Below are 13817 nucleotides of genomic sequence, written 5' to 3'. Positions count from 1 at the left end.
AACAGCACTTGGATTGACTGTCATGAAAGTAAAAAAAAAAAAGAAGTGCACTTTGAAACTTGTTAATTGTATTATTTAATCTCAATCAACATTTAAGCTGTATTTGAAAAAGAACTCGGTCTCATTCAGTGATCAGGAGGCAAACAGCTACTAGGATAGTAGCTTCTTCCATTTTAGTTGGCAACTCCTTCAATTGGGGGCTGTTGGCAGATACCCGACACTTATTGTGGCTTTTCTGGGACACATTCCAGGAAGACTGTAGAACAAATAGGAAGCAAAGATAATAATTCCGGGAGAAATGAAATATGATTTCCCATAATGCGGTCATATATCACAGAATTGTTGCATACATATTGGATTATACTTTACTATTCTGTTTTTACAATGTCTATCCCAATTTTTCATAATTACAGATAATTGTAATTTAAATCTTTTTTTTCTCCTCAAACACTAGTTCATTTTTTAAAAAATTCACTAGATAACTATAGCTGCAGTTTCCATACAAACAGAAATCAGCAGGCCATGATTTTATTGATGGTATTTATTGTAGAAATATAAGTGCTGGAAGAATATAACTAAGGAAATAGTGGGGTGCATTTATTGGATTAAGAGTTGAAAACATAATCCTTGTTTAAACATGCATTCATACATGGGCATAAGGCCAAAGCAATGTCTTTAATAATTCTTCAAGGCATTTGGATAGTATTTTATCCCAGATTCATGCTCTGTTCTGATGTTAATCTTGCTGTCTTTTCTGAAAAGAACAGACATAACTTATTTTAAATTGAAAGGCCAGTTCTTACTTCACTACTCCATGTATTCAGCCTGAATTTGTGCAGTCATATCCATATACCTCCTAATATATTTTGATTCAATGAAAAACAAAAAAAGCCTTGGAAATTTGAGGCAAGTGACTTAAAGGTCTAGCTATTAGACTAAGAAGTAGACAAATTGGGGGTTCTGTTGTTATTTATTCTGCCTTAAAGAATATGTTGGATTTAGTTGTAGCTCATTGTGGCTCCAAACAAGCCCTTGAGCATGCATTTTTTGTAGTAGGAAAAAACTTTCCATTTGCTCCAATGAGAAGCTAGAGTCTCTTTTCCATACTGCCCCCCCCATCCCCAGAAAATATCACCTGTAGGGACCTGACCTAGAGCACAAAGAAATTAACTCTTTTGTCCTGCAGTGTGTGGTTCTAGCTAAGGAGGAAGATCTTTTTTTCCCAGTCAATACAGAAATTGAGAAATGGAAGCATTTCAAGGAAGAGAAGATAAAAAGATATCCTGCAACATAGTTGCAAATCCCTGCAATCTATTTCCAGCCAGCAACCTGGACAGCCTGTATTTTTTGTGTTCAATGAAATAAATGAATACAGGTAGTCCTCGATTTACAATCATTTGTTCAGTGGCTGTTCAAAGTAACAATGGCACTATAAAAACTGACTTACTCTTTTTCATTTATGACCGCCACAGCTTCCCCATGGTCATATGATTAAAATTTGGATGCTTTGCAACCAGCATGTATTTATGACAGTTGTAGTGTCCTGGGATCATGTGATCGACATTTGCGACCTTTCCTGCCTTGCTTTTGACAAGCAAAGTCAATGGGGGAAGCCAAATTCACTTAATGACTCAATGGTTCACTTAATAATTGCATAAAATTGGGCATGACTCACTTAATAACTGCCTTGCTTAGTGATAGACATTTTGGGCTCAATTGTGGTTGTAAACTGAGAACTATCTGTACTTTACAACAGTGAACTAATATAATCACATATATAATTTCCCCCCAGAATTTCAAAATAATTTAGACTAACAATATGCCTACCATAAATGCATTAATTTTCTTCTTTCATGGTCTCCCTCAGCCCTTCTTGAAAATGGATTAATTTCATAACTTCCAGATTGGCCATGTTCCTTCCAAATTGCTCCCTAAAGCACTATGAATCTTTAATTTGCTTCATTTTATTCTTCTGAAACAACACATGTAAACAAATGTAAATTTTAACATACAATTACATTGAACTTTGTAAAATTGATTTCCTCAGAGTTCTATTACACTATCCTTTCGTACGCAATTTGATCATAAGCTCTCGGAGGAAGAATTGTCAAATCGGTCTCTTTTCTCATAATATTAATGTTAATATTAATGAAAATGTTTTACTGCTTAGCTGGGTATACTTAAGGCCCATAAACAGAAAAAACAAGCTGTGGGAAGCTTGGTTTGAATCAGGATCCAGCACAGACTTACTCTATTTCACAATTTAGCATCTTACATCTTAAGCACCCCTATGCTTAAGAATGTAGACATTCTTGCCTTTAACAAAGACCTATAGTGTGCAATGCTCCGTTGCACAGAACATATAGTTGGTATTATCCATTAATGAACTTAATGACTTCAAAATCAGCCAGTCTCTTAATATATGACATAATAAGCAAATGAACAAGCAGCAGGCAGAACAGTACATGTGTATTTTTTAAACATAATCTCTTAAAACGTATCATGAAATATAGATTCATATGGATACCTAAATATAAATGCACTGCATTGCTAATTTTCACACATTGTTCAGTATCTGCAACATTACAGTATTCTTTATTATTATTTAAATTATTTTTAAAAGAGCCCAACTTGCAACATACAATGGAGAAAGTGATTCAACCCACAAACATGATGTGAGATAAAAAGGTGGGGCTACAATGTATTTTACACTAAGGCTAAAATCAAGTGTACATTTCGTAAGAACAACATATTTGAACTAAGTAAAAATGTACAGATTGTAAGACAGTCTTATGATAAATGTCAAAAATGAAACTTGTATTTCATAATAAATATCAGTTTACATGTCTTTATATATTCCAATAGAGTAAAATTAATTATGTACTAGAATCTAAGAAATTTGTTTATCAAACTTATGTAGCCATTCATCTCTATATTGGGTACATAAGCTATATTGGGTGGTTTACAGGAATCAAATAAAAATAACACATTTATAAATAATCATAAAAATGTAAAAATAGTATTAAAGGTTAAATATTTATAAAAAATAAAAACCCCAGACAGAGAATGAGTATATCCACTTCCATAGGGGAGCCATCTACATCTATCTCTGTTTCCCTGGGATCTCCTGGTGACAGCCAGATCTTAAGGAACTTCCAAACTTGTCCCATCCTAAATAAGTTAGCCTTTATTAGATGCAAGACTTTGTTGCATGACTGTTGGCCTTTTCATGTCCTTGTACACCTGCAATTTCAAGGTGGAGAGACTCCAACACAGAGCTAGTGTTGGAATAGATGAGGCATTGCCTGTGGCATGTCATCCTGAAATTCAAAATCTCTGTGGTTCCACAGGAATCAATGCCATTTTCTTAAGCCTTATGAGTCTGCCAAGTTGTGAAGAGTAACAGCTGGATTTATTCATTTATAATTATTAAATTATTTATCCAGTTTTCCTTATCTTGCCCACCTCCTTCACATGTGGTTTAAATGCTTGGTCTTCAGACTGATCTTTTGCCCTGAAGTCTCCATTAAAAATAAAAGAAGTGGTAAGGAGCATTTGACTGCTTCCCTTTCTCAGAGTGCTGCCAGTTATCTCTAGAAGCATCAGGGGCATGACTTACTGCCATAAACAGAGTTAAGCAATGCAGCCTCTAGGGATTGCAACTCTGCCCCAAGAAAAATTAATCATTCTGTCTGTTCGACAGACTCTAAGCCTGGGAAGGGCCTTCTGAGTTAAGAAGCTTCCTAGTGAAGAAAGGAAAACTCCTTATCTGGAGACCAGTGGGAAGGAGCAGATACTTTAAAGCTTTGATCAATCCAACATGCAGAGGAAGCCTTTGGCCCCCAGCACAATTAGGAATGATTCATACAACCATCAACCATGCATTGGCCATAAGAAATCTAATCCAAAATAGATTAGATTTAGTTAGTTCCCTACCTGTGGTATGTACAATTTAGGGTCAGGGTGTGTATGTGCTGTATGCCAACATAGTTATTATGTCAGAGGAAAATGGCCACAAATGAACCAGTTGTCTGAGTTTTCTAGAAAGAAATTTTTTTTTTACTTTTCTTTCTCTTCCAGTAGTTACTCAGAATTCTAAATTATCCAATTGTTTTAGAATTCCCCACAAGTACATCTATAACATTTGAAGTAGTTCTGAACATCCAATCTTTTTCTCTTATATCAGGGGTGAAATGCTACTGGTTCGCTCTGGTTCGGCAAACCGGTAGTGACAAAAACTACTGGTTCAGGTGAACCGGTAGTAAAAAAAAAAATGCTTTAAAAAGTAAAAGAAAAGGTTCCGACGATCACAACTGTGCCGTGCAATCGTCAGAACCTTTTTTTTTACTTTTTAAAAGCATTTTTTACTACCGGTTTGGGTGAATAAGTAGTTAAAAAATGCTTTAAAAAGTAAAAAAAAAAATTTGGCCATGCCCACCCAGTCCCATGACACCCCCCCTCCAAACCATGCCCATGAAGCCAGGCCCACAGAACCGGTAGCCAAAAAAATTGTATTTCACCACTGTTTTATATAGTTGTGAAATTTTTAATTGCATACAGAAAATTTATGTAACTACGTAAAAGTTGACCAACTTTAAGTAGTATATTCATATTTTGGAAACCTTTCTAATTGTGTCCAATTGTGTGCCACAGTTGTGTGGCCTTGATTATTGTAAATTGTACTATAACGTATATTACATTTTCTATCTTGTTAGAGGAAATGTTAAAATTAAGTCAATTAATATTTTATGTCTAATTAATCCAGTTGTATAGCTGTGGCCCTTGCATAAGCTCAGCTCACAAATTATTTATGTGATATCACTAGCACATACATATTCATATGAGAACTGGTTTGTGTGCACATAATCTTTGACTTATAACCACAACTGAGTCCAAAATTTCTGTTGCTAAGTGAGACCTTTGTTTAGTGAGTTTTGCCCCATTTTATGATCTTTCTTGCCACAGCTGTTGTTAAGGGAATCACTGCAGTTGTTAATTTAGTAACACGGTTATTATGTGAATCTGGCTTCCTCATTCACTTTGCTTGTCTGAAGGTCGCAAAAGGTGGTCATATGACTCTAAGGACAGTGCAACTATCATAAACATGAGTCAGCTGGCAAGTGCCTGAATTTGAATCATGGGTGTGCTGAAAGAGTGTTAAGTGTGAAAAACATAAATCACTTTTTTCCAGTGCCATTGTAACTTTGAATGGTCACCAAATAAATTATTGTAAGCTGAGGACTACTTGTAGTGGTTATGGCCTGAGAGACTGGAAGTTCTAGTCCTTCCTTAGGTACAAAGCCAGCTGGGTCATTCTCTCTTTCAGAGAGTGCAAACAACTTCTGAAATGTTGCCAAGAAAACTGGAGGGACTAATCCAGTTGTGTGGAATTAACACTGATTTGAGGGGAGGGGGAGGGAGGGAGGGAGGGAGAGAGAATCATGTTTCATGGAATAAGTTATACAAAATTCCTACTCCCAGAAGTTTACAGTTTCATAGGCAGCCAAGAAAAGTTTTTATGTGTGCAATTTATATTATCCATACTCTGTGTATGTTCTAAAAACCATTTCTTATTTAATCTTTCAAGTACTATTTGTATGTGAATTATAAATATGTTTGCCCAATTTGAATAATAAATGTGATTTGGTTATCTAGAATCCTGTGTACCAGACAAATAGAATACATGGGTTTGCAGTCTCTCTCTGTCTCTCTGTCTCACTGTGTGTGTGGGTGTGTTTGTGTGTATTATCTTGTAATTCAAATATGAGTCATACATTAACTTTGTTAAATTATATCAGGATTATAATGGCCTTTTTTCTACCCTGCATTAAGCTTTTCTGGAAATAATGATTTATCATCTCTGGAATTATTATTTCCATTATATTTCTAAACGTTTTTCAAATTTTGTCTGAGTAAAGAGCATAATTTTATGAGAACTGAACATTTCTCATATTTTGTTTCAGTAAAGAACATAATTTTACAAGGCTGCCTCTGAATAAACTCCCAACAGTTGAGCGTTCATGTTAATGATTTTAAGTGACAGTTATACCAAAGTATGCTATTAGCAAGAAAAAAAAAAGATTCTACATTACTTCTCTGACTCCAAATCTTCTTTCCGCTAGATAGCAATGAAGCTTAAGTCTTGGGCAATCTTGCAGAAAGGCCTAATGCCATCGACCTATACTTAGATATACATTAGAGAAATGGCTAAACACAGTGATATCATTGAATTAAAACCAGAAGGAAGGACAGCAGGCAGCATCCTATGGATTTAAAATCAACCCATCCTAAAACACCCCATGTATTCTTTAGAATAGCTATGGGTTAGGAAATTTATTCTTCAAACACAGCAGATGGGGAATAATGTTGTAAATTATTGCTGGCTAAAACAAAAGTCTGTTTAGCAATATTTTTCAACAATCCACAATAAATGTTTAAAGACAGTCTTTCTATATTGTTTGTCTCTAGTATCTGGTGAGATATTTCAGTCATCCATCAGATTTACAATGTTAAAACCTGTCATCATGTCATCAACTTGCAATATAAAATTGACAGTATGAAAATGTCACCTGTCCTATGATATGACTGGTATGTTTTAATCTATGCTCTAAAACTGATCCTTAATATTAATTAGCCTTTTGGATTTTAAATGCACTAATATTGATAAGTGAGAGTGGATTCCTGAGGCAATGAGCAGAGATTGGATTAAATTATATCTCAGATGTCATATCCAACCTTTACAGTGTGTTACAAATATAAACTTGTAATAAATCCTACACTTTATTACCATATGTTACTTAAAAAGAGCCTTGATAGTACAGTGGTCTACTCACCCTGTTATTAACACAGCTGCCTGCAATTTACTGCTGGTTCGAATCTCTCCAAGGCTCAAGGTTGACTCAGCCTTCCATCCTTTCTAAGGTAGGTGAAATGAGGACCCAGTTTGTGGGGGCAATAAGCTGACTTTGTATAAATATACAGAAGTATGAAGGCTATTGCTTAACACATTGTAAGCCGCCCTGAGTCTCCGGAGAAGGGCGGCATATAAATCAAATTTAAAAAAATAAAAATAAAAATAAAAGTTAGTGTAGCACATAAGTTGTGAACTAAAGCCCATTTCTTCACTTACTGGGAGCACAAAGCCTAGTCATACAAAGACTGGGACCATGAAACACAGGGGATGCTAAACAGGCCAGTGCAAAGAAAGAACTATCTATTTGTAGCAGAAGCTATTATCTAGATAATATTTGCAATAATAACAAATATATTTTCTTAAAGAACTGAATTTGCCCGATTACCATGGCTAATGTTCAGAATTAGATTGGCTACTAGTGACTCTCAAAGAAGGAAAGAAGGATTGCTGAAATAGACCAGAGCAGAACCCTCTTAAATTCCCCAGGTGGATATCTATGCAAATAATGCTCCTTTTTGTCTTTAGGTATTTATGGCCACCATTTCAAAGTCTTTGTTTTTTCTAGCAAGCTTGATCATTTAGAGTAGTCACAACTATTAGAGCTTTGCCTGACCCATACTAGTTATTTGAATCAGGTTGGGGTCTGACACAATCATATCAAGTTTGATTCAATAGCAAAGTTCTCAAGGTGCCCAACAGCTTCTTGGTAAGCAGAATCTGGGTATGGTTGGAAAAGAGGAAAAAGGGAAAAGAGCAGAGCTCTGGTCTTTAAAAGCTTATGTCAAGTCTACATTATTCAGTATCTGATCTTTGGTGAGAGTCTTGAAATAAGGGACTTGTAATATTCTTTATTTGTTTAAACGGGAATATTCAGCTCTTTATAACCTTCCCTCAATAAACTGAACTGCTGTTCTAATTTTAAAAACAAATATCCTAAAGACTCAGTGTAGTCTCTCCAATAGGAATTCAAGATTTTTGGATGGTTTGAAAGCCCAAAGCGATTTTTAAGACATGAGTAATTGTCCAGTACTTCACATATGAACGTATGTAATAAGTATATTCAATATTTGAAATTATCAGACAAATATTCAATAATTAAAGCAGCAGACTAATCCTAGTGTATAATATCACATATTTAATCTCTCCCTACATATCTTGCACAGGATTTCAATAATCTTTCAATAAAATCGAGTAAAATGAATCAAAATGATTTGATTTAAAATGTGGCTCAAAAACAATAAAAATAAATAAATAAAAGAGGACAGGTGACAGTATTCAAATAAGCCTTGATGCTTCTGGGCCTTTCAACATTTTAAAATAAACTTCGTTTGACTTTGTAACCAATTAAACAGATAGCTTGATTAATTTCCAGCTCAGCGGCATTTTCAAACAATCCAGAATCTCATTTTCGCGTTCTCAGGAGTGCTTGGTTAGCTTTAAATGGCGCCAGAAGAGCCTTGGGGTGGGGGATGTGGTGGCGAGGTTGAACGGCAAGTTTTCTTAGCAGTTTATTTCTATTCAATCAGAAAATTTTGGTTTCTTTCTTGCCAAATTTTAGATTGGAATCTCGACCTGTGTTCAGTCCGAACACAGGTTTGTCCGGGAATAAGACTCGTATTTCCTGGGATTTCTTTCGCTGTTTCGCTTGGAAGTCATAAATCTTTCGTACCAGCCTCAGGGCCAGGCCCATTGAAAAGAGCCCGCCGCGAACCCCACCCCACCGTCCCAAACTGAAGAAGCGTTGCCCGGGATCGCCCAAATTGTAGAAGCAGATCTGCCGACTTCCTCGGAGGTTGCCCCCCTTTTGCTTCCAGGGCTGCCTTCGCTTGTGCGCTCAGGAGCGGGTCGGCTGCTATTTAGGCTACGGGTGTAAAGATGCCGACTAAGCATCTTGAAGGGAATGAATTTAAATAGCTGGAAACAAACCGCGGCGGGCAGGCCTCTCAATTTAATTTAATAATAATAATTAAAAAAGCGACGGAGCGGGAACAGGGAGGCGAAGGAACAGTCGAGCTCTCCTATGACGCCCTAACTAACCTACTGCTTCGTTTTTGTGAAAACGGCGAAACAGACGAATGACACATAAATAGCATCCTTTGCCCCGGGAGATCCCGATTCTTCCCCCTTTTGACATCCGGCGTTGTGCTAGGAGAGCTTGGAGGCGGCGGCTTTGCCTGAAAAGAGTCGGCTCAGATTACAGTACTCTGGGCAGCATTCACGGCTGGACGAGGATTGACAGCCGATGTGTGGGCGTTTGCGTGGGTGTTCACGGGTGGGGGGGTGAGTGGGCAGAAGAGCTTCAGCACACACGTGGAAGGCATCCTTCGAGTTTTTAATACACCGCGCCGAGGCCAGAAGGGAATCTGTGAAATCAAGCTGCTTCTCCCGGGATCTCTTTCATAATTAAATTCCCAGAGCTGAGAGGGGGGACAGCTATAACTTGAAAGGAGCCAGCCCACCGCTGCCAGATTAAAAACTTGCCGTGACTGGCACCGGTCTTCCATATTCACTGGAGGAAAGCAGAATCTCCGGAAGTCAGTCAATTTGACTGAGAGACTCAATTCCATCTCTAAGACGCCTTACAGTTTGCAGGCGCAAGCGGCAGGGCAACAGCAGCAGACTTGACCTGCAGGACGGAACTCGGGCTGGAGTAAGCTCCTGAGCGCCCTTTGATTTGAGGGGGGGAGGAGCTGGGGAGGGAAGCGATTTCTTTCAGTGTTTTGAATCCTTTTCGAATAAAACACGGCTGAACATTCTGGCTGAATGCAGGGATTTATAGCAAGGTATTTGTATTCCTTTTGGGCTTAATGATCTTTGAGGGAAGGGAGAGCTTGTTATTTAGATGGCCACTTATTTGTAGATAAATGTGATTTGACTGTAAAAAAGAAGAGGAGAAGGAGGTAGATAGACCTTTAGACCACTGTACTACCAAGAGCCTTGATAGATAGTACAGTGGTCTAAAGCACCCTGTTATTAAGAACAGCTGCCTGCAATTACTGCAGGTTTGAATCTCGCCAGGCTCAAGGTTGACTCAGCCTTCCATCCTTTCTAAGGTAGGTAAAATGAAGACCCAGTTGTGGGAGCAATAAGCTGACTTTGTATAAATATACAAAAGAATGAAGGCTATTGCTTAGCGCATTGTAAGCCGCCCTGAGTCTCCGGAGAAGGGCGGCATATAAATCAAATTAAAAAAAAAAAAAGATGCGGTAGTAGGTAGTTTTAATGGCTCCTGGCATGCATGCTAGCTCAGGTGTTCATGATGAGTCAGAGTATCTTATCTGTTGCTGCTCTGTGGAAAGTCACTTTTATCAACCAGATTGCCATTTCTTGATTATATACGGGATTTTCCCATCAAATTCCCCCCCCCATCAAATTGCAAAGCCTCATTTCTTAAAATCCAGAGGTCTTTTAATTCATATGAGCAACTGATATTGTATTTCAATCAAAACTCTGGCTCCCCCCACCACATCACTAGGTACTTTATATTCAAATGTCCATACAACAAGTCAGTATAGTTTATTGTGGTTACAAGCACACAATCTTTCTAGAATTTCAGTTTTTATTTATTGTCTTACTTAGAGGGAAAGCTAAGAAATTTGGTTTGGACCATGATATAGTGAATTATAGCTTACAAATGTGCATGTTTTTTTAAAATTAAAATTTGTCCTGAAAGGTGCTTCAAGATTCCTTCTGATTGGGGGGTACATGGATTAACATAACTCTTCTACAGTTTTGTTTCACTAAGATTCCCTTTGTTGCATGTAGAGTTCAGAGCTGAGCCTGAACTTTGTTGCAGATGTGGGTAGGGTATGTGCTGAAAAATCAAAGATATGGCATGCAGGGATCAACCAAAGCTTCAGAATAATCTACAGGGCTCTTCACAACACATTGGCTGGAAATAAGTACAATCTTTACTGTTGCTTGTAAGACACCTGCATTTGCACGTTACCATTATTAAACAGAATTAAACAATAGAATCCAGTTATTTCTAAGTACATTGTTTGCACCAAGACTGACTTTAATGACTCAGCCTAGACTACCTCTAGAGTTTTCAGAATTTATTATTATTATTATTATTATTATTATTATTATTATTATTATTATTATTATTATTATTATTAATTTGATTTATATGCCGCCCTTCTCCGGAGACTCAGGGCGGCTTACAGTGCGTTAAGCAATAGCCTTCATTCTTTTGTATATTTTTATACAAAGTCAGCTTATTGCCCCCACAAACTGGGTCCTCATTTAACCTACCTTAGAAAGGATGGAAGGCTGAGTCAACCTTAGATCTCTCTCCACTTGTACTTATTCATGGCACAGTTATGCCCTGACAATGATTATCTTTCCCCTTGATTCAATGATTTTGCATTTCTCTAGTCCCTAAAATGGGTTTAAAACATTAAAACATGGAAATATAAAAGAAGGACTAATGTTGTAAGCAAGGTTTGTTAAAATGGATAAGCAATTATTGTTGTTGTTGTTGTTATTATTACTACTACTATTACTATTATTATTATATGACTAATACCAATGTAATGAACATTATTGTAAACATTATGATTACTTCCTAAAATTATTTGTACCCAGACAACACACTGTTTATTTAGAAATGGAATTTTTATATGTAATTAAAAAAACATTATTGTATGTAAAAGCTCTCCCATTTACCCCAACCCCATCCAATGATAGCCTCAATGTTATAAAATATGTTAAGCTATGCCATGCCACTCATGACTTTGACAGCAAGTTAGATGGCTCAGCAGAGATCAGGAAGAGAAATGATAGGAATTAGCAATAAGGAAGCAAATATCATGCCATTGTGGGTGGGTTTGTTTGTTTTTTGTTAAATAAATATGGGTAGATACCACTTTAAATCACTAATACGGAAGTGCTCAAATTTAATGGCAGCTATTTCTATGGAAATGAACATTCCTTGAAGATTTTATGATGGAATAGTTTAGCAGAGAATAATGATAGATTTATGAGACTATATAAATTAAGAGCTGTTAATTAACCTTTGATTTATTATTATTATTGTCTATTTTTTTCAAGTGGGCATATTTTTACTTCCTTCTCCCTCCTTTGTTTTACAGAAGCAAGCTCATGATAATTTTGTATACATTTTTATCATGTTTAATATTGTTAGCTATCTAGAAGCATACATTGGAGGTGGGCAGCCTTATAAATCAATCAATCAATAAAATTTAAAATGGAATACCTTGACAGAAAGTAACCAACTCAAAGTCAACCATTGCTGATGCTTAGTGGGGATGTGGATGTTCAACTCTGAAAGATTAAGGCCAATATTATAAACTAACCACAGGTTTATTTGTCTCATGTATTTTGGAAGCTGAGAAATTATTAGCTTGGAACTTGATTAAAAATGCTTATCATGATTAAACTATCAGAATAAGATGGGGGAGGAACTGAATTTATCTTTCCCACTCAGTTTTGGGCACACAGCGTATAACTCAGTTATTGTATCTCAGTTAGAACAACTGTGCTAGAGTTGTATGACAATAAAAAAAGATGTAACAGAGTCCCTTTTGTTATGTTTCAGCTATGGAGAGGGCATAACTGTAATAAATAAATATCTTTGCTGTTTAATTTGCAATATACTGCATTTGTCTGAAGAAAAGGCTAGTTTTTCATCAAATAAATTATTTTTTTTAATTATTTTTTTCAAATGGAGAAGAAACACCTACTGTCTGGCAATATTGAAAGCAGGAATTCTTTTCCTGATTAATCTTCCTCGCTATTATTATTATTATTTTACATCCAGAGATATTCCTTTTGCACGTATAACATGCATTGGTGTGACTCTAGGTTGTTCAAGACTCATGCAGACAACATTCGCAGAGATGCCATGGCGCCGAAGAATAATTCTGTACTAATGCTACCCTCCCCTTTCCGACTTCAAATGCCAATATACGTGATCTCATTTTCTTCAAATATATGAAGCCAGTCCTACTAAAACGGCAGAGATAGCCGTTTCCCATGAGGTGAGGTGATGAGCCTTAACGGGTCTAGCAGACGATTTAGTCTTCTTTCAGAACGGGAAAAACAACCAACAGACTACGCCGCGGAGCTTCCTTTCCTCGTCGTCCTGTTGCCAAGACTTCCAGAGCAAGAGACGAAGGGGTTTCTTCAAAAAAACCCGCTTCTGCTTCTCCCTCCCACCCCTGCTCCTTGTAGCAGGAAGTCCATACTGGGATTTTTTTTACCCGGGGAACGTCTTTCCTCGATTTTCCCGACTGTATTTCTGCACAAAATAGAATAGATATGAATTACAGTACCAGCATCGCGATCTGGGGATCGTGCATGTCTTTGTTTGAAAAATCAATCCATCATGCAGTACATTAATGCCCCATAGGGCGAGATTTTGGATGGTCCTGGGAAAAAAGGCTATCCTGTGCTTCCCACATGCATTCCTTGCTGCTCTCTGAAAGCCAGGGATCGATCCAAGGAACAGAAAATGCTTCATCTGAAGAGAGAGGCTGAGAGGGCTGGATGGAGGAGAAGCACATACTGCGGCCCTTCGCTTGCAAACAATACAAAATTACTTCAACCATCCATTATATAATAAATTCCAGACCTACAGCTCCCTCCCTCCCTCCCTCCCTCCCTCCCTCCCTCCCTTCCTTCCTTCCTTCCTTCCTTCCTTCCTTCCTTCCTTCCTTCCTTCCTTCCTTCCTTCCTTCCTTGTATTGTTTTTACAAATAACTCAAGGCAGCAAAAATATCCAATACACCTTTCTTCTCTCCCATCCCAAAACAACAACTCTGTGAAGTGGGCTGGGCTTAGAGAGAGTGACTGGCCAAAGCCCCCTACTTGGCTTTTGGAAGATTAGTCTTCTCTCTAACCCTTATAAAATACTACTATTGTTAAAGCTGCACATCTA

Source organism: Pituophis catenifer, unplaced genomic scaffold (assembly GCF_029215685.1).
Source record: "Pituophis catenifer annectens isolate HBS135680 unplaced genomic scaffold, rPitCat1.0.hap2 SCAF_8, whole genome shotgun sequence".
Lineage (NCBI taxonomy): Eukaryota > Metazoa > Chordata > Lepidosauria > Squamata > Colubridae > Pituophis > Pituophis catenifer.
Note: the sequence above shows the minus strand (reverse complement) of the source record.